This window comes from Rosa chinensis, chromosome 5, assembly GCF_002994745.2.
Source record: "Rosa chinensis cultivar Old Blush chromosome 5, RchiOBHm-V2, whole genome shotgun sequence".
Lineage (NCBI taxonomy): Eukaryota > Viridiplantae > Streptophyta > Magnoliopsida > Rosales > Rosaceae > Rosa > Rosa chinensis.
Window position 1 is genome coordinate 32,796,860 of NC_037092.1, and position 23,535 is coordinate 32,820,394.

The window sequence follows — 23,535 nt, forward strand, 5'->3', positions numbered from 1 at the left end:
AATCCTTAGGTCTCTTTCATCAAAGTTTCAATCCAAACAGACAGCTATAGAAGAACCTCAAGACCTGGACACTTATTCTCTTGACGAACTGGAAGGAAATCTCAAAACTTTTGAGATGAGACTCAAGCCTGAAAAAAAAGGTAAAAGGTGTTGCTTTTTCCTCCATTAAAAAGAAAGATTATATTGTTGATGAGTCTGTGGATTTAGCTTTGTTGACGAAAGAGTTCAAAAATTTTCTGAAAAACAAAAAATCCTTTGGAAACTCTTCGAAAATTTTTCCTAACAAGCCTAAATGTTTTGAGTGTGGTGGAATTGGACATCTTGCTGCCGATTGTGGCAATAAGAGGTATAATTTGAGTGGAAACAAGGCTTTAAAGTCTACTTGGAGTGACAGTGATGAAGGCTCTCAATCCGATGGCGAAGAGGTAAATCTTGCTCTTACTTCCTCTTTTGATTCTGAATTATCTAATGTTTCTAATTTAGAAGATGACACTCTTGATGAAGAAACAAATAAAAAATGCAAGCAATTGTATAATGCCTCAAGAATTGTTCTTAGAAAAAATAATAAACTTCAAGAGGAAGTCAAATCCTTAAGAGGTGAGAAAGAAAAAATTGAGCAAAAATTTGAAATATCTTTGAAAGAATGGGAAGAAGAATGTACTAACCTTGTTGATAAGATTAAAGTTTTGCAGGGTACGGTCAAGTCTCAAGACTGGGACAAGGAGCATGATGAGATTACTAACAAAATCAAAGTTTTGTAGGTTGAAATTAAGGCTCAATCCTCTTTAAATGTTTCTCTAACCCTTGAAAATGAGAAATTGCAGGAAGAATTATCAAGGGTCAAGGAAAGCTTTAACAAGTTCTCTATAGGGTCTGAAAAAGTCTCTAAAATGATTGGATTTGGCAAAACTCATTGTAATAAAGAAGGATTAGGATATAATGACGAGTCTTGCAAACTTTTGGCATTTGTAAAAAGTGTAGAAGGTGAGAGTTCATCAAGTCAGTCACAAAGCTCTAGTGACAACAAGTCTGCCACCGAATTAGCTGTAAGACCAGAACCTCGTGAAGCCATCCAATCACATCAGAAAAGCTCTTCGGTAAGTTCTGACAAGCACACCTCTGTGCGTCAACCCAGGTATATTCACAACTCCAAAAACTTCATTCCTACTTGTCATTATTGCGGAAAATTGGGACACATACGTCCTACGTGTAATATACTTCGCATGGTCACTCAAAATCAGAGGAAAGCATCAAAAATTAGCCCAACTGCATCGCTGCAAGCTGAGCTGAAAGAGCATCTGAAGTTGATCAACAGGATTGCAGAGCGCATTGCAATCCCCAAAGAGCAGGATTTGAAGTAGAAGCAAATCTGGATTAAAAAAAGGTTCTAATAATTGTTTTTCTGCTCATATAGATAATCTTGATAATATGCTTGAGTGTGCAGTTGTTCCTACTGAACATCATTTGGCTGATTCGTTTACAAAACCTTTGGATAATACTCATTTTGAATCACTTAGAAGTGCCTTTGGTGTTCTAAGTTCTGAGACTCTTCCTTAATTTCCATATCTCTTTGCATGCATTCATGTTGTATGTCTTCATGGTAGTATAGGTGCATTGTTAGGATCAGTTTCTAGAAATTCAGGATTGAAATGGTAGTTTGTATCCCCAAGTTTCTAATTCTAACAGATTAATTTGAACTTAGATTGCCAAGGGCCATACACATTTTCTTAAATCTGTGCGAAATGAGGTGCTTAGCATGTTTTGAATTTGTTCTTGCATCACTCTGTAATCGTGAGCATGAACAACATATTCTCTATCACTTTGGCTCATCATATGCACACATCCTCAACGTGGTGGTAGGTAATATTTGTGGCTGACTTGTTCTCAATACTCACATACGAAGTTGTTTAATGTTGTTGTTGCTCCTTGTTAAAAAGATACAACATTTTGTGGAGCATGGCCAGGCTATTCCCAAAGTAAATAGGCCTCGGTCGTGACGAACGATATGAGGATTAGGAAGAAACAGGAATGGTTTGGCCACCCCGGTGGATTGTGAGACTATTGACTCGAGTAGATGTACTCTTTGGGATGTCCTTGTTACATCTAATACCCTAAAGTCATTTGACTTGGGAGCTGCTAGCAAAATACTCGTTACATGGGTAGTAGTCTTCCTTAAAAAAAAAAAAATGTTACTTTGTGTGAAAGGCAAAAAGAAAAATTCAAAATTATGCCCACACGGTGTTATAAGGGGGAATAAAGTTTACGTGCTTAAATTTGTCTCGTATGTGAGGTTTGCTTTTCAGGTTTCCACAAATGTTACACACCCCATCTTGAGATATGTTCACTCTACACAACAAAAGGTATAGAATACTCGTTCATCTTCTAACTTACCTTGTGGTTGTCGGAAACGATTCACTCGTGTGAACTTATTTTGTTGCACTCTTGTGTATGGATATGTGGTCTTGCTCTTGTTGGAAAAGCTATGCGGATTAAATCTGTCCTTAACAATTGGATACAAACCAAATCATTATGTGATTGCATTTCATTATTGCATTCTTCATGACATAATCGATTAAGGGGGAGTTTCAGTACTTGGCCACATCCATGAGTTCTATCTTCTTTGGAATTTGCATGATTACTTTCTTGGGTTAATTACATATAAGTGCATCTTGTAATATTTTTTTAGCCATAAGGTCACCAACTAGTTTTTTTCCTTCATAAGGCCACTAGATTAAAAAAGATGTTATATTTTGGATATTAAAAACCAATATATTTACATAAATGCCACTAGAGTACAAAATCAACATTCATTCTCTCTCTCCTCTCCGGCGAGGTCTCCGGTCAACTCCGGCGGGTCTCCGGCGACCACAAAAGCTATTGTCCCCAGCAACAAAAGCTACTGTCACTAGCAACAAAAGCTACTCTGGTGAGATTTTCGGCAACCCCCGGCGATGTCACAAAAGCTACTGTCACCAGCAACAAAAGCTACTATTACCAACAAAACCTATGTTACACTCATCAGTAACAAAAGCTACTCTCACCATTACCAAAAGTTACTCTTATCAATGTCAAAAGCCATAACCAAGCAGAACAAAAACTACTACCAAGCAGAACAAAAGCTACTCTCAGAGACTGAGAAAGCTATTCTCAGAGACTGAGAAAGCTATGGAAATGTAAAAGATACAACCAAAATAAAAATACTACTACAATTGAGAAAAGAAATCATATTCAATGATACAAAAAGTATCCAAGTTTCAACAATGATATAACTATGTAAAAAGTTACTTCTATAGTTGTAAAAAGCCACTAACACAGTTGTGTAAATGTATTACAATAGTTGTATAAAACTACTGTCAATGCACTATGCCAATAATGCCTTCAGACGACAGATGATATCTGTCGTCTGATATGCAAATTTTCTGTTGTGTATTCAGCTGCCGTCTCTTACGGCATCAGACGACAGACATCGTCCGTCGTCTCACCCTCCTTCACACAACAGATGTAATTTAAGAAACTGTCGTCTGAAGTTCCCAACTTTGAAGAATTGGTGACCTTCTGTCGTTTGTAACAAGAAGAAACAACAGATAAATGTTGTTGGCAGATAAAAAGAAACAACAGATAAATGTTGTTGGAAAATAGAAAGAAACAACAAATAAATGTTTTGGGAAATAATCTTGGACAACAGATTTAGACATACATCTGTGGTTATAATGTCACTTAGACAACATCTATGTGATGAGTTCTGTCGTCTGATTGCAACTTCTGTTGTTTGATATTGATGTTGACTTCACTTTTCTGTTGTTTGATATTGATTTTGATTTCACTTTTCTGTTGTTTAAAAGTAAGAAGAAACAACAGATTATAGTTTGGTTTAGTTGTTCCTACATATGTTGAGACAACATATATTGTTAAACCTGTGTTGGATTTTAACCATATCAACATCATTCATAAATAACAATCACCAAAGCCATTAAAATTAGTCATATTTGTCATTGTCTCCACCAAAGCCAAAATAAAGCCATATTTGTCATTGTCTCCACCAAAATACATGAATACATATAGTGATCAATCCCATCAGTTCCCTAATAATAAACTAGGTTCAAGTATGATCAATGAAGGCACAAAAAAACTAGCTAGGTTTAAGTATAATCCCATAGAGACCAGTTCTATCTATAGGGACAAAAGAAGTTACTTAGTACTATTCATCTATCATATATATATATATATGGAACTGATATAGCGATCTGCAAGCTGTTCTCTTCCAGTAAAATCGACATGAAATAGTCAAAGAAATCTGCATCACACATCAAAAGGGAGACATAAGTGAACTGGAATGTTAAGGCATGAACAGCTTAGCTTTGGGAATTTATTAAAAATTTATTGATATAGCCATGAACTTGAAATTTTGCAGACTCATAGTAAACATGTTAAGGTAGAACACATTGAAATTTCATACAATTTGGAGTTCGGAAAGTAAGGAAAAAGATGAACACAATCTGACTGAACTGCAGGAGTTATATAAAAAAATCTCAGTAGTATGGTCAACTTAGAAAATTCACCAAAAATTCATTGTAAGTCCAATTGACATGAAATCAGTTTTGAAACAACCATTTCAAATGCATAATTCAATATACATAAAAATCAGAGGTTAAATGATTCAAATAGGATTTCAAATCTCAACAGAAAATCAGATGATACATTCAAAATGCTGGAACTTTCCCAAATGCAGACCAAATTTGGAAAAATCACCGAAAATTCACTTTACTTCAGAATAAGATGAAACTTTCCAGATCCTTTATTAACTAACAGAAAAAAAACATATCAAAATTTCAGGATATTTGAAGATCATTAAGTAGGGTAAAACAAATACCAAAGAGAGCTGTGCAGCAGGCAGTTTCTGCAGAATTCCAAAAGAAGTTAGCACCTATCCATGACTTCTTGGATCAACAACTTATGGACTACAAGTTATGAGTATCCTAATATCTCTCTCTCTCTCACACACACACAGGGCAGTTTCTGCAATAGGCTTTGAACTTTTCTCAGATGTTAATCATCAAGGATAACAATCAATTTTGAAAATATATGCAGACATCAAAATCAAAAGGCAACATAAGAGGCAATTTGATGTTTATACGATGAACTCTCCTTCATACCATCCCATCATTCAAGCTCCACAACATAAATTACACTAAAAAGAAACTCAGCTGAAGTCAGACACAACTCAAGCCAATTGGACCTGAAACATGATAAAGCAATTTGTAAAGCTATGCTTACATGGACTCATCATCTGGGTGGGCAACAACCAGCAATGCAGTTCTCTTCTTGGCACTACCACTTGATATCAACAACACATTATAGTAAACCAATAGTAAAAAAAAAAAAACACTCTGTAAAATACAAACGCTCGTGCAGAACACCCACCATTATTAGAATCATCCAAGATAGCGCCCTTGGAAGGTGAGTATGAACCATGGAGAATTTTGAACAGAGAAGCTATCCATATTACAATCACAGAACACCCCTCCCCCGCCTTCTACTTCCTCTCATCCCAGCCCAAATCTGCCAACGAACGCACACTCAACCTCGTTCACGGTCCTCTCCCCTGTGTAGCAATCCTGAGGATCCATCGACAGCAGACCCTGAGCCTTTTGTCCGCCTCACAAACAGCTATAAAGATGAAGACAAGACCTTGCTTATAAGTTATAACTCATACAAATATGATTGCAATTTCCAATGGCCAAGCTAAGTAATTAAATTGATCAAAATAGAGTGAATCAAAGTCTCAAAAACCTTGGAGTCCAGAATTGAAAACATGCATCACAGACTCGCTCCAAAGCAATATGATGTAGACATCTCAAACCTTTGTCAATTTACACCACCCACATTGTGATATAGACATCTTATTAGATGTACATACTTTGATATATATTTAAAGCCAAAAGTAGAATTGCTACGAAGAAAAAGAAGCTTGTAAAAATAAAATATATTGACATGTGACAGAAAAAGGCATAGCCACACTTGCACCCATTTTGGATATGAAGATCCACAATCTGCATAGGACTTGTTTGCAGATTGATGCAGCAAAAACTCCAACCTCTTGTGCGGACCTGTTCAGAATTGAAAAAGATACAATATGCTCTTATCATAATGTGACAGAGATTTAAGACTAACAAGATCAATCAAAATAAATAAATAAAACAATTGTATATTGGATAGACTGGACTACTTGGATGAACAGAGCTCATTGTTTATGTATTAATTCAAATGGTACATGATAACTAGCTAATCAACCATCGGTGAGGCATTTTAACAAACATTTGCTGTACAAAACTTAGCACCTATTTGACGATAAGCTATATGAACATAACTAAGCAAACTACACTCTACCCATTGTCAGTATGCAAATGAATAACTCGTAATTGACAGAAAGTAGAGATTTTTGTAAGAGAAGGGATATTCCAGTCCACAAAAATGAGTCCGAACATATAAATTGTATAGAGTTTATAGAACCACAAACATGACTTAGCAATAACGAAAAGCAAGCAAAGTAAAAGAAGAAGTGAACAACGCACCTAAGTAGATCTCTCCAAAGGATCCACTACTGTTCTTCCAGCCCTGTAATCTGTACTTACGTCCATCCATTTGTTACTCATACTCAAGGTCTTGTCTTCTGGGTATAGTGAGCAGAGACGGCTTCAGAGCTGGAGACAGTACAACGATGACGAATCGGAGTCCAGCTCAAAACGATTTGAAGAACACCCATAAAGTTTAAGCAAATTTTATTCAAAGGTTATAGCTAACAAACACCCAAATCGAATTAAAGAATAAACCAATAAGGTAATCCAAAAACCCAGTACCAGATCCCTAAACCTGAGTAAAATTCAATTCCATTTCAGTCACCTCCAACGTGTAAATCAACAAAATCCCTAATGCCCCAATTTAATTTCAAAGAAGATTAGCAAAACCCCCAAATCAATATCCCAACAAAACCCTAAAATCCAAAACGAATCGAAGTCGAAACCCTAAGAGGAAGAACGAGCTTACCATGCAATTAACAATACTGAATACTTCGGACTCCAGCTCTTGAAATCGAAGAACTCCAGTTTTGGGAAAACCTGGTTCGGGGAGTGCAGAGGAATCTTCTGTCTTTTCTTATGGAAATGAATCAAGGGAATCTAGGTTGGGTTGCTGGTAATGGATGGGATGTTGCTGGTTTGTTCCTCTGGGTTACCTAAGGTTGCTGCTAGGTCGAGAGAGAACTAGGTGCGAGAAGGTGTTTTTGATTTTTTGACCGAGTGTGGGAAAAACATGGACATGTTAAGGCAAATTGATGATAAGTTTACATGGTAACAAAAAACAATTTTTGGACACACATGGTGAAGTAATTTCTCCGTTTCATTCAGACAACATAAATCTGTCGTCTTATTTTTTCAATTGAAAGTGAGAATCTCTCGGTTTATTCATACGACAGTTATCTGTCGTCTGAATTTTTCAAAGCAAGAAAAACTAAAACAGTATGGATTCTCATGCTATTCAGACAACAGAATTAATTTATATGTTGTCTAAAGAAGTTTAAAAAATTCAGACGACAGAAAACAAGAATTATGTCGTCTGAAGTGTCGTCTGAAGACATTATTGGCATAGTGATGTTGTAATGCTACTATCATTTTTCAATGGTGACGCCTAATCCCATAGGCATAATTTTGCCACCTTCAGCATGAGACTTCATTTCCATATTTCTTGGTTAGCCGAATGATCTATTGGCCAATGGAGACTTCAATATCCAAATTCACAAGAGTTTTGAAATCTACCAGTACAAATGCAAAGGGGAAGAAAATTCTACAAGAACAAAGATACAACAAAATATTAGTATTTGAAATAAAAACTAAAAACAACAATGTATTGCTGCGCTGCAAACATGGCACTCTTTATTAACTTGATAATAAAAAATAAGCAACTTACAAATCTACTGACATAGGTATAGAAAGCTACTATAACAGACGTACAAAGCCACTGGACCAGTAATAAAAGGTTACTGACATAGGTACAGAAAGCTACTATAGAACATTTACAAAGATACTGGACCAGTAACAAAAAGCTATTGATAAAAATCTACTGACATAGGTACATAAAACTACTATAACACATGTACAAAACTACTAGACCAGTAATAAAAAGCTACTGACACAGATACTGATTGCACAAAACCAACTGATTATACATGCTGATAGTGTAACACAAATTCCAAACAAGAAATAATAGAGATACGAAATCACAACAAGAAGAAAATTGAATTTCATTCAGAATCATGCTTTTCCAATTTGATAAGCTATTGACAAAAGACCAATTGAAATGAATCAAAATGAAAACTGAAAAGTTACTGACATCATATTGAAAGGATACTAACATACGGATAGAAAGCTATTATCACTGTGTTGAAAAGCCACTAGCACAATTATAGAAAGCTACCGACTGCAACAAAAAATGAAAGAATTTTTGGAATAACAAAGATATGACAAAGATCAGTAGACAGGCTTGAATGAAAACACATGAATCGATCAACTAGATTATCAGTTTCTAGTTTTGACATGAATGAAAACATATGGAGTAACTAACAAAAATACACAGTATGTTTGTTTGACGATCATAGTAGTTTTACAAAAGTATGCTAGTAGCATTTTCAAACAATATTAGTAGCCTTTTTTTGCAGTAATCATTATCTAGAAAAAACAGATAAACTAATAATAGGTTTGCTTGACAGTAATAGTAGCCTTTTTAAAACTGTTCGAGTAGCAATTCCAGGGAATATCAGTATCTCAAAATCAAAAATAAATAAAACTCATGAATGTCAATCTTACATACTAATCACAAGCATTCTTATTTACCATGTCAAAATCAAAACACAAAATGAAACTCTTTGTTTAGTTCTTACTTGGATGTGCTATGTCTCTCCTTTGCTTCATGTGTGTTTTGGGCCCTGTTAATTGTGTTTTTATACATGTTTGTTAAGCTAACATTTGATCAGTATATGTTTCTCAAGATTGGATCCATTATATGTTTAAAAGGTATTCTTGAATTGCTTTGGTCTTTAGATATGGTTGGTATGATTTGTTTGGCATGGGTCTTTTGATAAAGCTCTTATTCACAGAAGAAAGAGGACAAAATACTATGACTTATTCTCTAAATTACTCTCACTCATTAACAATTAGCTTAGCTATAACCACATCACATGACTCGTGAATATCATTAAATTCCACAATTCAGAAGCCTCAATTAATAACTTTTCCTAAATCTCACCTTAACATTCATACTGGACCAAGGCGTAGACTGTTGGGCAAAACCCAAACTAAGAGAACAAACCCTCGTCACTAGCTATTACCACGCATAGACTGAATATCATGGAATTCCACAATTCAAATTCTCCAATTGATTCCAGTTAATGCTTTCTACTTCAATTTTAACAAGTTTCGCAAACAAATAGAAATCCCTAATCCAATTTCAACAAAAATACCAAAAAGATTGAGCATAGCTTACACTGTAGGTGACGTCGGGCCTTTTCTGACTGGCTGAGCAGTAAGATACTCGAATCTGCCTCCGGTGGCAGAATATCCACAAAAGCATTAGAGTGGTGGTGCAAGGCCACTGACGCCGACGCTTCATATGCTACCGGAAGATCACGATCATCCAGCTGTAAATCTAGCCTGAAGATCTCGATATTCACAGAGGACCTGAAGGACAAAATCAACTGCTCCCTCCATCGTCCCGGCAGCCATGTACGGCGCGTCAACCGCCACCGACACCGATCTGTTCACACAAAGCTCAATTATTAGAGAAATCAAGAAATATAGGTGGATGGATCTGGTAATTGGGAATCTGGCTTTTTCTAGAGTTTGGTTTTGAACCTGATATCCCAAAGCATTCTCGACGGTGCACAGGCGAAGTCGCGCGATCGAGCAATTGGATGCCGACGGAGACAGGATGATGCGCCGGCAGAGACGCACGGTCCTTCCAGCAAAAAGTTGTGAGAGAGAGAGAGAGAGAGAGAGAGAGAGAGAGAGAGAGAGCAATTTGTTTTTGAAAAAAATCAGCTCTGTCAAGAAAATAGAGAGGCAGAGAGAGAGATAAGGGTAAAAATAGGTATAGCATAAAAAGGAGCTAATGGTTTTGAGTCCTAAAGTGGCCTTATGTGTACAAAAAAATTTAGATGGCTTTATGACTAATGTAAGTTTCAAAATGACACTTATATCTAATTTTCTATACTTTCTTTCCATTTGGTGCAATTGAGGTCCACTATTCGGGCACTTAGGGATGACCGCCCCTAGTCCTTTGGCATCCCTATTCAAAAAGGGGGAGAAATATGATGTTAAATGTGATGTGTGATCTTTTGGATTTGTTCTATCTTGTGTATTTTACCAATTATGTGATAAGTGTTTCAGGAAAAGTATGGATGATGAGTTGTAATGTCTCTCCTGTACTTGTTGAGGGGGAGAGTTTGTCTCTGGTTAATGTGTTTTGCATAGGAATTCCAAACGGGGAGATTCTACGTACAAGTATTGGTATTCCCATACAAAACGGGAAGTGTCGTACAAACTGATCCAAGAGAATCTCAGGTAAATGCATCCATTCATACATGCATAAATTTGGTGTTAATCTAGGAAGGTATCGTTGGGGTTAATGAGTTTAATATCTTTTATTTATTTGAAGATATTTTTCTGTGTGTGAAAGTGGGTAATTGATTTCCTAAATATTTTAGGGTTGATGTCTTTGATTGGTCATCTTTAAAACAAAAGATAGTTTCCTTGTAGAAGGGGTATTAGGGTAGAAATATATTTGTTTGTGTTGGGGGACGGCACCTATTCATATATATTGAAAAAGAGGGACGGTGATAGGGGAGAAAAAGCAAGAATCAGTTTGGAGGTCTTGCATGCTTGAGATTGATTTTGTCATAAGAGTCAAAGGCATTTGTTCCATGCTTAAGTGTCTGGTCTTGTTTTTCATATGCATAAATTCTCTTAAGATCAGTAGAGAAGCTGTGAAGAAAATAGAGCGATATTCGGCGATCGTTCAAGAGAAGAAGGAGTTCAAGACGGAAGACAAACTTCGTATTAGATTTTGTCTAATCATTGTAGCCGTGCTAGTGCTATTCGAGTTTGTAAAGAACATATCCTTCATCATAAGTTAATTCTTATTTTTGAGTTCTCAAGAGTAAGAGTCTCGCTGTGTTTTTATTCTTTTAATCTCATATTTGAGGTTTTGACTGCGTAACCAAAATCTGGTGTTCTATTTGTTAATTTTGGTTTCTACTGCCCAGTAAGGATTGATACGTGACTTGCAATCCCCAGTTTCCAGAAAACACATTCTGTCCTTGTATTTTCAACATGTTTCCCAACAACAAAGTTTGTGATGTCTTAATAGACATACCGCCACAGGGAGACTCCGAATGCTTTGATGATGATGGACGACCCAGAAGAAGTGGAACGCTTTGGACTGCAAGTGCTCACAGAACAACGGCAGTAATTGACTCTGGGGTTCTGTCCTTGGCTTGGGCAGTAGCTCAACTTGGATGGATTGCTGGCCCAGTTGTCATTCTCTTGTTCTCTTGGGTGACTTACTACACTTCAACTCTGCTCTCCGATTGCTATCGCAACAATGATCCTGACACCGAAAAAAGGAACTACACATACATGGATGCTGTTAAATCCAACCTAGGTGGTGCTAAGGTCAAGATTTGTGGAGTTGTTCAGTACTTGAACCTAGTTGGAAGTGCCATTGGATACACTATAGCAGCATCTATAAGCATGATGGCAATAAAGAGATCAAACTACTTCCGCAAGAGTGGCGGGAAAGATCCATGCCATATCAACAGCAACCCGTACATGATTGCTTTCGGCATCATGCAAATCGTATTGTCGCAGATTCTAAACTTCGACCAGTTGTGGTGGCTCTCCACTGTTGCGGCGGTTATGTCATTCACTTACTCCACAATTGGAATAGGGCTTGGAATTGCCAAAGTTGCAGAAATCGGAACCATCATGGGAAGTATGACTGGAATAAGCATTGGAAGTGTGACTGAAACCCAAAAGATGTGGAGGAGATTCCAAGCACTTGGTAACATAGCTTTTGCCTACTCTTTCTCTCTTATTTTGTTGGAAATTCAAGACACAATTAGATCACCACCATCTGAAGCCAAGACAATGAAGAAAGCCACAATAATTTGCGTTGCAGTTACACATGCTATGTGGCTGCTTGGACTATGCTGCTTTTGGAGACTTATCCCCTGGGAACTTGCTCACTGATTTTGGCTTCTACAACCCTTATTGGCTCCTAGACATTGCCAACGTTGGTATAGTTGTCCACATTGTTGGCGGATACCAAGTCTTTTGTCAACCCTTTTTTGCCTTTGTTGAGAAGTCAATAGTCGGAAAATACCAAGATAGTAATTTCATCACAAGAGAAATCTGGTTTTGGCCACTGCAAACTGAGCCTTTTGAGATTGTTGTGGAGGACTTCCTTCGTGATTGTAACCCCTATGATATCTATATATGCTCCTCCCCGTTCTTCAACCATGTGCTTGGACTTCTCGGTGCTTTGGGATTTTGGCCTCTCACAGTTGACTTCCTAATAGAGATGTATATTGTGCAGAGGAGGATACCAAAGTGGAGTAAAAGGTAGATTTGCCTCCAATTTCTAAGTGTTGTTTGCTTTATAACAAGCATAGCAGCTGCTGCCGGCTCCATTGCTGGTGTGATTCTTGACCTCAAATCCTACAAGCCGTTCAAGACCAGTTACTAATGCATCAAGAGTTATCCGGTTTAATTAAAGGGAAGAAGTCAGGAATGGTCACTGAGTTTTGACATATTCGACACTTAACTCACTGTATTTTCAACAATATCACATAACTCACTCAATTTTGAAACCGTCTATCACATAACTCACTACCGTCTACATGGTCATATTTTAAAGGGTATTTTCGTCTCTTCTCTATCTTAAACCTTTATCTTATTTTTTCTTTAAACATTTTTTTCTTCTTCCCTCTCTCTCCTCCCACCTTTTCTCTCTCTGAAACTCCTTCACTTTCTCTCTCTAAAACTCATCCTCACTCTCCGGAAGGTCCTACACCTCCCACTCCTCCTCCACCAGCTTCACCTCCTCCACTTCCAGCTTCTCCACCCCCTCCGCCGGCGTTTTCTTCACACACGTCGCCTCTCCCCCGCACATGAGCCTCGCCAGATCCTCCCCGTCGGCTCAGTCCGTCCGGCTCTCTCTCCACGACCGCCCTACCTCCCCCAGCCGCTCCATCTCCGTCTCGCCCCACACCCACAACAATACTTGTCTAATGAATCTGTTGTAATTCGGTGCACAGCAACCAAACACAGAAAGCATGAATAAGGGAGGGGGGAAAAAGGAAGAAGAAGATCTGAGGACACAACTCCCAAAGGAAGAAGAAAAAAAAAAAAAACCCAAACAGTGATTTAACGGAAAATTAACCCAAAAAAAAAAAAAAAACTGAGAACACAACACCCAAACAGTGATTTAACGGATAATAAACGATGTTAGACGATAGTGAGTTATGTGATAGACGGTTTCAAAATTGAGTGAGTTATGTGATATTGTTGAAAATACAGTGAGTTAAGTGTCGAATATGTCAAAATTCAGTGACCATTCCTGATATTTTCCCTTAATTAAAATTAGCAGTTCATTTCCTCATTAATTTGCACATGCAATACTATCATCAACACAAGATATGAATAACTTTGATTAATTTGTCAAATAAAATAGTACTCAAACAGCAATGGCCCAATAACTATTTTGGGAGACGAAGTTGTTGCTAATTTTTTTTTTTGGTTTAATTAAGAAGATTCATTTCCCAACCATTGCTTGGTCCTCTTGAACCCAAATAAGAAATGTAGGAACCATAATAGGGAGGGAAGCGGTCTTTGCATGGATAATGTGATTAAGTTTGTCAAATATAAAAAATATATATAAGTTAGTAATGGAATAATATTTGCCAACAAGGTTCCAATAAGACATTTCTTATGCAAATACAACCAAAATAAAAGAAATTGAAATTTAGATGCTAAGCGCCGCTAGGTTTTTGCGCCGCCTCAAAACGCTTTTTGCGCCTATATTCATCGGGATCTGATGATTCAAGGGAATGTGTAAGTCTAGAACTGCAGGGGAATTGTCTGTAATGAAACTCAGAGAGCGTTGGTTGACTTGGTTCAGTTAAAGAAGCCTAACTTGATCTTCTTGGCTGAAACCCTAGCACAACCAAAGCATATCACGTCTCTGGTCAACAAGCTTGGATTTGCCGGTCATATATGCTTTTCACATGAAGAGGGTTCTCAAGGTCTTGCTCTGTTGTGGAATAGTGAGATTCATGTTGATCCTCGCTCAAAGTCTCCTCATCACATTGATGTTGAGGTTGGTGAACCAGGGGAACCTACCTCGTATCGCTTTACTGGTGTCTATGGATATGCTGCACGGGGAGAGAGAAACCGAACATGGGAGTTGATTCGTGCCCTAGCTGCTGAGAACTGCAGATTGCCATGGCTCATGGCTGGAGACTTCAATGAGATTATGAGCCAAGCTGATAAGTCTGGGGGTGCGCCTAGGGCTTATGCACCCATGAATGCATTTAGGCAAACAATGATGTCGTGTGGATTGCATGATATGGGATTCATTGGATGCAAATACACGTGGTCTAACAAATTTACTAAAGAACGACTGGATAGGAGCTTTCAGTCTATGGAATGGCGAAATCTCTTCCCTTCTAGCAGAGCTCTTACTCTCCCGCCAAATGAATCAGATCATTGCCCTATTCTTGTGGAGGTGAGAACAGATAGAACTAGAGGACATAAGCCTACTCGCAGATTTCGTTTTGAGGAGATGTGGCATGGCAAGGCAGAATGTACTGCAATAATCCAGCAACAGTGGGCTTCTCCAACTACTGGCAATATGCTCCATCAGGTTAGCCGGAAGATTTCTGCCACTGGTAAGCAATTGCTTCAATGGCATGTCATAGAGTTTAACAAGCAGAATTCTGAATTACGAGCAATTAGGGCAAGGTTGGAGGACATTATGCGTCTGCCTTTCTCTCCAGAGCAATATGAGGAACAACGTTTGCTGCATGTAAAGCATAGTCAAATCCTCTCCCAGCAAGAGACTTATTGGAGACAACGCTCTCGTGCGGTTTGGTTAAAGGATGGGGATAGGAATTCTGCATTCTTTCATCGTAAGGCCTCAAATCGACGAAGTAGGAACTGCATCAAGGGACTTCTTGATGATCAAGGTGTATGGTAGGTTGATCCTGACATCGTTAAAAGCATGCTACTGGAGTATTACCAACAAATTTTTGCCTCGGAGGAAACAGATGATTATGCATTATCTACTATATTTAGAGCAACTCCTATGAAAGTTATGCCTCATATGAATAGGGAGTTGTTGCTGCCCTATACTGATGGAGAAATCAAAGATGCACTTTTTCAATGCACCCTTCCAAAAGCCCGGGGCCTGATGGTATGTCACCCTTCTTCTATCAAAAGTATTGGAACATTGTTGGCATGGATGTCTGCATAGCTATTCGAAACTTTCTTGAAACAGGAGAGATTTGGGAAGCATCTAATTTTACTCATCTTTGTCTTATACCTAAAATCAAGCATCCCACAGCAGCTGCTCATTTTAGATCTATAGCATTATGCAATGTTCTTTACAGGATTAGTTCCAAAGTGGTTGCCAATAGGCTCAAAAGATGGCTCCCCGAAATTATCTCTCCACTACAGAGTGCATATGTACCTGGAAGATTGATATCTGACAATACTCTAGTGGCTACCGAAGCAGCCCATTTTATGTATAAACTAAAAACTCAAGCGGAAGGCTTCCTTTCTCTTAAGCTTGACATCTCCAAAGCCTATGATAGGCTTGAGTGGGCGTTCTTGCAGATGATGCTAACCAAGTTGGGTTTTGATGTACAATGGGTAAATATGATCATGAACTGTGTCAAGTCTGTTACATATGGCATTCTTGTTAATGGTGAACAAACTGAAGTAATTACTCCAACTCGAGGAATCAGGCAAGGGGATCCGCTCTCACCATATTTGTTCATATTATGTGCAGAGGGCCTCTCTACTCTCTTATCTCAAGCAGTTGCAGCAGGGACCATTCAGGGTTTAAAAATGAGTCCAAGAGCTCCCACATTGCATCATCTTTTCTTTACTGATGACAGTTTTCTTTTTGGAGCAGCTACTATAGAAGAGTGTCAAACTATTCGAGGAATTCTCAATATTTATGAAAAAGCTTCTGGTCAGAAGATTAATTTCCAGAAAAGCAGTGTGGTTTTCAGCAAGAATGTGTCTATGGATGTTCAAACCCATCTGGCTGGCATCCTTGAGGTTCAAAGAGTGAATGAGCATGATCGCTATTTGGGTCTCCCATTGAGAGTGGGCAAGTCCAAAACTGCCAATTTTCAATACATAAAGGAAAAGATGACAAAGAAGCTAGTCAATTGGAAATCCAAAATCCTGAGTAGTGCTGGGAAGGAGACACTCATCAAGGCTGTGGCTCAAACCATGCCTCTCTATACTATGAACTGTTATCTGCTACCAAAGGGCTTGTGTGATGATCTGCATCAACTGTGTGCCTCTTTTTTCTGGGGAGACACAGATGACAAAAAGAAGATTCATTGGAGAAGTTGGGAACGGTTATGCTTCACCAAGCAGGAAGGAGGTATTGGTTTTAAAAATTTATACGCTTACAATTTAGCTATGTTAGCTAAACAATGTTGGAGAATTGTATCTCATCCCCAGTCCCTTATTGCTCAATTGTTTAAAGCTAAATACTTTCCCAATTGCTCTTTTTGGGAGGCGGAGCTAGGTGAAGCCCCATCTTTCTCCTGGAGAAGCATCCTTGAGGCTAGGCTGGTCCTCAAGGCGGGCGTTAGGTGGAGAGTTGGAGATGGAATGAAGATTAATGTGTGGAACGATAATTGGATTCCTAACTATCCTCAATATTTGATTCGTCGTCCTCATGAAACTATCATTGAGAGGGTGGCAGATCTTATAAACCAACAAGATAGGTCTTGGATCCCAGCCTCTGTACATTATCTCTTCCCCCCAGAAATAGCTTCACAGATTCTAGCCATACCACTGAGTAGACGGACCTCTCATGATAGACTTTGTTGGAAGCCAGAACCGAGAGGTATGTTCACCATCAAAACAGCATATTGGATTGCCCGAGAACATGTATTAGGCAGTGCCTTGGCTACCCCGTCAACTGGAGACCCTTTTCGACCATTATGGAGTAGATTGTGGAAAGCCAAAGTACCAGGGAAAGTTTAAATATGTGTGTGGAGAGCATGTCAAAACTTGCTGCCTACTAGAGAACGATTAACCCTCAAGGGATATACAGGGGATCTCAATTGCTTGCTCTGCCAGCACAGAATTGAGGACACAACTCACCTTTTCTGTAAGTGTCCAGTAGCCATTAATATCTTCTCTAAGTCACCTTTTCATTTGCAAAACTCTCTACAAACTGCTATGCCTTTCAAAGAGTGGATGCTTGAGAGAGCTTGTCATCTCAAGAATGATGTTTTTGACAAGTTGCTTATCACTATTTGGTCTTTATGGAAAAACCGGAATTCAAAGCTGTGGGACAATCACTCAAGACCTGCTGCAGACCTCTTTCTTAGTTCAATGGCTTGGCTTGAAGAATTTCAAAAAGCCTAAATGTCGAATATTGCTAAACAGTCTCTGGTTAAAGCACGTTGGACACCGGCGTCGAGCCCCTTCCTAAAGCTCAATGTTGATGGGGCTTTCCTACCATCGGTCAACCATGGTGGAGTTGGGGGCATTATTCGTAATGCAGAGGGACATTTTGTGGCTGCCTTTGCACAGCCCGTGCACCATGTATCTTCTGCCAAACAGGTTGAGTTATTAGCCATCCGAGCTGGGCTAGATTTGTTGCAGCAATTTCAACTGCCTCCAACAGTGATCGAAACTGACTGCCTAAGTGCTGTGCAAGACATCCAACATCAGGCCTCTGATCATTCTGTTTTTGGTAATATACTTGATGACATTCTTGTGGGAATGAATAAATGCCCGGGTGTCCAAATCACTTATTCTTCCAGGAGCTGCAATCAAGTTGCACATCAATTAGCCAACATTGGCTTTGAAGCTAGTTGTAATGAAACTTGGACTATGCAGGTTCCAGATTGTATTTCGGATGTAGTCAACTATGATTGTAATCCCTTAAATTCTTAATGAATTTCTGTTCTTTAGTTCAAAAAAAAAAAAAAAGACATTTCTTATTAACCGTTTTGTAAATCAATTAAGACAATTCAATATTTCCGACTAACATTATATTGAGCTACAAAGTGAAATGTACGAACTAATAAAAGGGAACAAAAGATGCCCTTTGGATGGATTATGTGAAACCCCTTTGCTATTCTTTCATATATTTGTGATGTTTTCGCACGGTCACCAAGGACAATGCTATGATCCAACATGTCTGAGTCGCATAATACTCTATGCACCGGAAGCATAAATTTGTTTCCTTTTTTTTTTTTTTTTAGTGCTCTACAATTAAGATGATTCAACTTTCGACTTTTGCAAATAGAGTTAAGCCGACCTAGCAAAGCTCTCTGCTAGGGTTTGTGGTGCAGCGGCTCTCTTGGTCGTCGTCACCTATACCTACTCCATCCATGGAGAAATTTTCAGGCTTCGGCCTCTTCATTTTTACTTTCGTTGTCTTCGGAGGTAGTGCCTCTTTAGAGAGAAGTTTGGGCGTTGCTGGGGCGGTGTCGGGGGGCCAATTTTCTTTTGGTACGGGTTCGGAGGTAGGCGGCTATTACTGAGAGGAGTGGGATCTGGGTAGATGCTACAGCTTTCTCAATGGGTTGCCTCTTCTCGGCGGGGCTGCTGATGCGGGGGCGAATCAATGGGTGCGGAAAGGGGTCTTCCTCTGGCTGGATTGCGTGTCGGTGTGGGTGTTGTGTCCCACTAGTAGAGCTTCGCTTTGTGGTGTTGGTGATGGGTCCCCGACGTTCTTCGATGCCAAGTTTCTGGTGGGGTTTTCAAAGGTGAAGGACGCATAGTGCAGGATGACGTTGATTCAGTCTGGTGGTGGTCGTACCACAGGTCAATTGGTGGTGCAGATCTGGCTCTGGATTGGGTTGAGGCTCTTCCCTATGCAGAGTTCGTCGTCAGTCAGATTTGGAGTCCAAACTGGCCTTCTCAAAAGATGCTGGCATGCGCAGTTCGGCGTAGTCAGAAGCAAATTGTCGGATTTACTTGGAGTACTCCAGGTAACACATGGTGCTGGGCTTGGAGGAAGGGTCTACATCAGATCCGAATATGGGTTCCAGGTGGGTCTTGGACCCGACCCAGGATCTTGTCACAACTTTTCTATTGGGTTCCCTTCCAATTATTGCACTGGCTTTGGGATCCTGATGTTTATTTGTATTGGGTTGAGGACTCAAGATTATGGTATTTGTTCGAAAGGGATCGTATGCCAACACGGCCATGTTCTGACACCCTTGGCCGGCTTAGATCTTTTGATAGAAGATTGCCCTCTGTTCTTTCTCATATTGACTTTTGTCATTATGTGAGTTGGATATGCATGGGTAGTCATACCATCGACTACAACATTCACTACACGGCAGCATTTTGTAGTGGTAAAACAACGCTTGCGCTATTGCTATATTCCTATTTTCTTGTATTTTTGATGCAATTGTTGCGCCTTTTTTCTTCTTCAGAAAGTTTGTACCTTGAAATTATTTTTAATTATCAATAAAGTCTGACCTCCTTCAACTCAAAAAAAAAAAAACTTTCGACTTTTGCACTCTAAAAGTGAAATCTGAAATGTAAGAAGTAGAACCATAGAACCAAACGAGGGAGGAAGCTATTTGAACTTAATTATGTAATTAGTTCTGTCCAGTATATGCAAAGAAAAATAGTAGTAGAAATTTGCAGATGACAATTTCATTGGGAGAGATTGTTCCTTGGAGTTCTTTTGGTCCATCTTTTCGAGCTCCAAAATAAATTGTAAGGACTAAAAGCATATAGAAGTCGTCCTTTGGTTAGATTATAGAGTAAAAGTTATAAATGGTCTATGTGATTTGAAGTGATGCCCAATATTAATTTTGTGGTTTTAAAAAATTGATCAAATTTGGTCGAAAAGCTAATTTGACAAAAAAAATTCCATATTCAAGTCTTGTGTAAATCCAAGTTTGGCATCTAAAAAAAAATATAAAACAAAAAAAAATGCTAGAAATTTCATAGGAAATCAAATATATATATACAAATCATATCCAGAGCGGAGCTCTGCTTTGAAATTAAAGTGTGAAGTTCGAGTTTTGGGTCACTTTTCGGTCGCATATCCATATCTGGACCGTTCAGTTTTTAGGTACTAGTGTATAGATCATCTCTGCAAATTTTTAGCCAAAATGATGATCGTTAAGGCATTGATAACTGCCTTAAAGCTAGACGGTCCGTCCATTGGTTTAAGCTAGTTAGATACCTTAACGATCATCAATTTGGCTGAAAATTTGCAGAGATGATCTATACACTGGTACCTAAAAACTGAACGGTCGAGATGTGAATATACGACAGAAAAGTGACCAAAAACTCGAACTTCACACTTTAATTTTAAAGCGGAGCTCCGCTCTGGATATGATATATATATATATATATATATATATTTAAATCAAAATTCCATAGCCTCCTAATTTCATTTTGAGTGGTTCTATTCAAACTTCCACATTTGCTATATAGACCTCTATGTCAAAAAACTATCATTAAACTTTCAATTTTGCCCTTTTCTTTTATGTACATGCATTTTTTTGGGTCTGTACATCTATCCTTCTTCAACCTGTCCAGCACCTACCTACACCTCCGATCACACTTCTACAACCAAGGTCGGCGTCGTCAGATCTCACCCTCAAATTATGCCCTTCCTGTCTTGCTTGTACATAGTAGACGAGGGCTAAATTTCCCAAACAACTATTCATGTTGTTGATTCAATATATACCTAGACCTGACCATCAATTAACCTCGTGTTGCAAGACTGTAAGCAAAAGACTGTAAGTAAACTTTTCAGTTTTGTTGTTTACAGTTTACAATTAAAATGAAAAGGAAGAGGTAATCGATACTAATTAACGTGATGAATACTCAATTCTTTAATTCCACCTTCAAAGAGAGACGCTAAAAAAAAAACAATGATAATGGACAAATCATTTAATAGATATGATTCAAAGAATTCGATGCAAACTTCAATACCTGAACTAGAAACCCACAAGCCCCTAAAGTCTTTTAGTGAAGAAACGATGATCATCTTTTTTTAAGCTTTCTAGAGGGATAAAATGGGAATTAAATTTTTATCAAAAGTAATAGAGGTCTAAATAGCAAATATAGAGGTATGAATAAAACCACTCTTTCATTTTTCGGACTTAATTTTTTTTTTTTTACTTTTTTAAATTAAAATGACAAATATATCCTTTCACTTGAGGAAGTTTTTGTCAATAATAGCATTTGGACCAGTAGTTATTAGTTTCGCAAACCATAAGAGTGAAATTAAATATTTTTAAATCATAAGGAATATTTATAACTTTTACCCTAGATTATATGAAGCATTGCACCCTTCTATAGCACTATGTATTCTTGAAAAATGACACTTTCTTAAAATTTATGATTCTTTTCACGGATGCTAATTAAACACAATTTGTGGCCTAGCGAGTAAGAATCGGAGAATAATATAAGCACAAAAGTTCTACAAAGTCCTTGAAATCTCTTGTTTTACCTCTTAGGTGGCTCTCTGAGGAAAACAAGTTTATGTATGGTACCTGGAAAAGGTTGTAACAAGTTCAAGTTGAATCAGATGCCGGAAATCATTGGGAGAATTGTGAGGTTCTTTTCATGATGACCTAAAAGTGGGGATGTTTGGTTCTGTTCTGATACTTCTTTAGGGAGAAGATGTGTAGGCGGCCAAATCAACTTTTTTTTTTTTTGATAAAATGGGGGCAGAAGGTCCAGAAGTAAAAGAAAAAAAAAGTTTTATGGTGGGGGGGGGGGGGGGGGGGGAATAAAGGTATGTTAAAGGTCTATTGGGGTAATAGATGTCTATTTGGGAGCAATAAATGTTTTGAATTGATGTAATCTCCTCATTTTTTCCTTAATCAAAGTTTTATTTGTATAATTTTAGAGAGATTAGTTCCCATTCCGGTGACCCAAAGTTCTATAGGGGACAATAAACCTCTCCATCCCCCCATGAGATCTTTGAAGACCTCTTCGGGAGCCTCCGGAGAGGTTTCATAAACTTTTATTGCCCCTCAATAAAAGTCTATTGGGGGGCAATAAAGGTTTATTGCGGGAGGGGGCAATAAACCTCTCCGATGATCTACAAGATCTCCGACGACCTCTTTGTGGACCTCCAGCTAGGTTATCAGAGAAATCCAATGGTCGGTGACCAGATTTCGGTGACCAGTGACTGGAATTCGGCAGCCAGTGACGGGACTCTAGCGAAGTCTCCTATGACTTCTCTCTCTCTCTCTCTCTCTCTCTCTCTCTCTCTCTCTCTCTCTCTCTCTCTCTCTCTCTCTCTCTCTCTCTCTCTCTCTCTCTATGTAACAAAAGGGTCTCAAAAAAACAAAAAACTTAATTGAGTATTAGAGAAGACCTTATTAAAGTCTTTATAGATAAAGGGGAGTTAAAAAAAACTTAATGGGGTTAGAATTAGGGTAAATGGACAAAAACCCTTTGATTAGTTGTAATATAACAACCTTTGCTGACAATATTGGAAAGTTTCTCTTTTTTTTTTTCTTTTTTTTTGTCTTTTGTAGGGTAATTAATATTTTTCTTGACCGTTTTGAATTTTGAGCTCCAAGTGAAATATAGGAACTAAATGGGGAGGGAAGTGGCATTTGTATTATTATTAATTTTTCTATCGGGAATGAGGTAGAAGTGATCTATACATTATGACCTAAAAACTGAACGGTCGAGATTTAGATATAAGATCGAAAAGTGAGTATATTCAAGAAAATCCTTAGATTTTAAAATCTAAGGAGGTCCTTAATTAGCATAAAAAGATTATGTATATATACACACACACACACATAGATAATATTACATATTGAATTCACTAAACAGACGCTCGCTCCCCCAATTTGCTAGAAGCATCCAATTCAAATCATATTTCGATTTGGATTTTGGACTCCTATTCATTTAGGGTTTGTGTATCATTTTCATTTTATATAGAGACAATATTACATCGGTCACTCTCCCAGCTTAAGCATCGAATTCAAATCATATTTCGATTTGGACTCCTATTCATTTTGGGTTTGTTTTTCATTTTCATTTTCGGACTGGTTTCATTTCCATGTATGACTTCAATTAATACTCCTTTTAAGATTTTAATTTGGCTTCGTAGTCTATATATAAACACATCAAGCTTTGCATAATGCATTCAGTAAATTCAGAAGCTTTGTATTAGGCATTCAGTAAATTCCGAGACACTTCTTTCAATATCAGTGATAACAAGAAGCAC

General features: G+C 38.2%; 1 pseudogene; it reads left to right on the forward strand.

The window, feature by feature from the left end:
• The first annotated feature begins 11,378 nt into the window (after window positions 1–11,378).
• LOC112201359 lies at window positions 11,379–12,792 on the forward strand (annotated as a pseudogene).
• The last annotated feature ends 10,743 nt before the right edge of the window (window positions 12,793–23,535 follow it).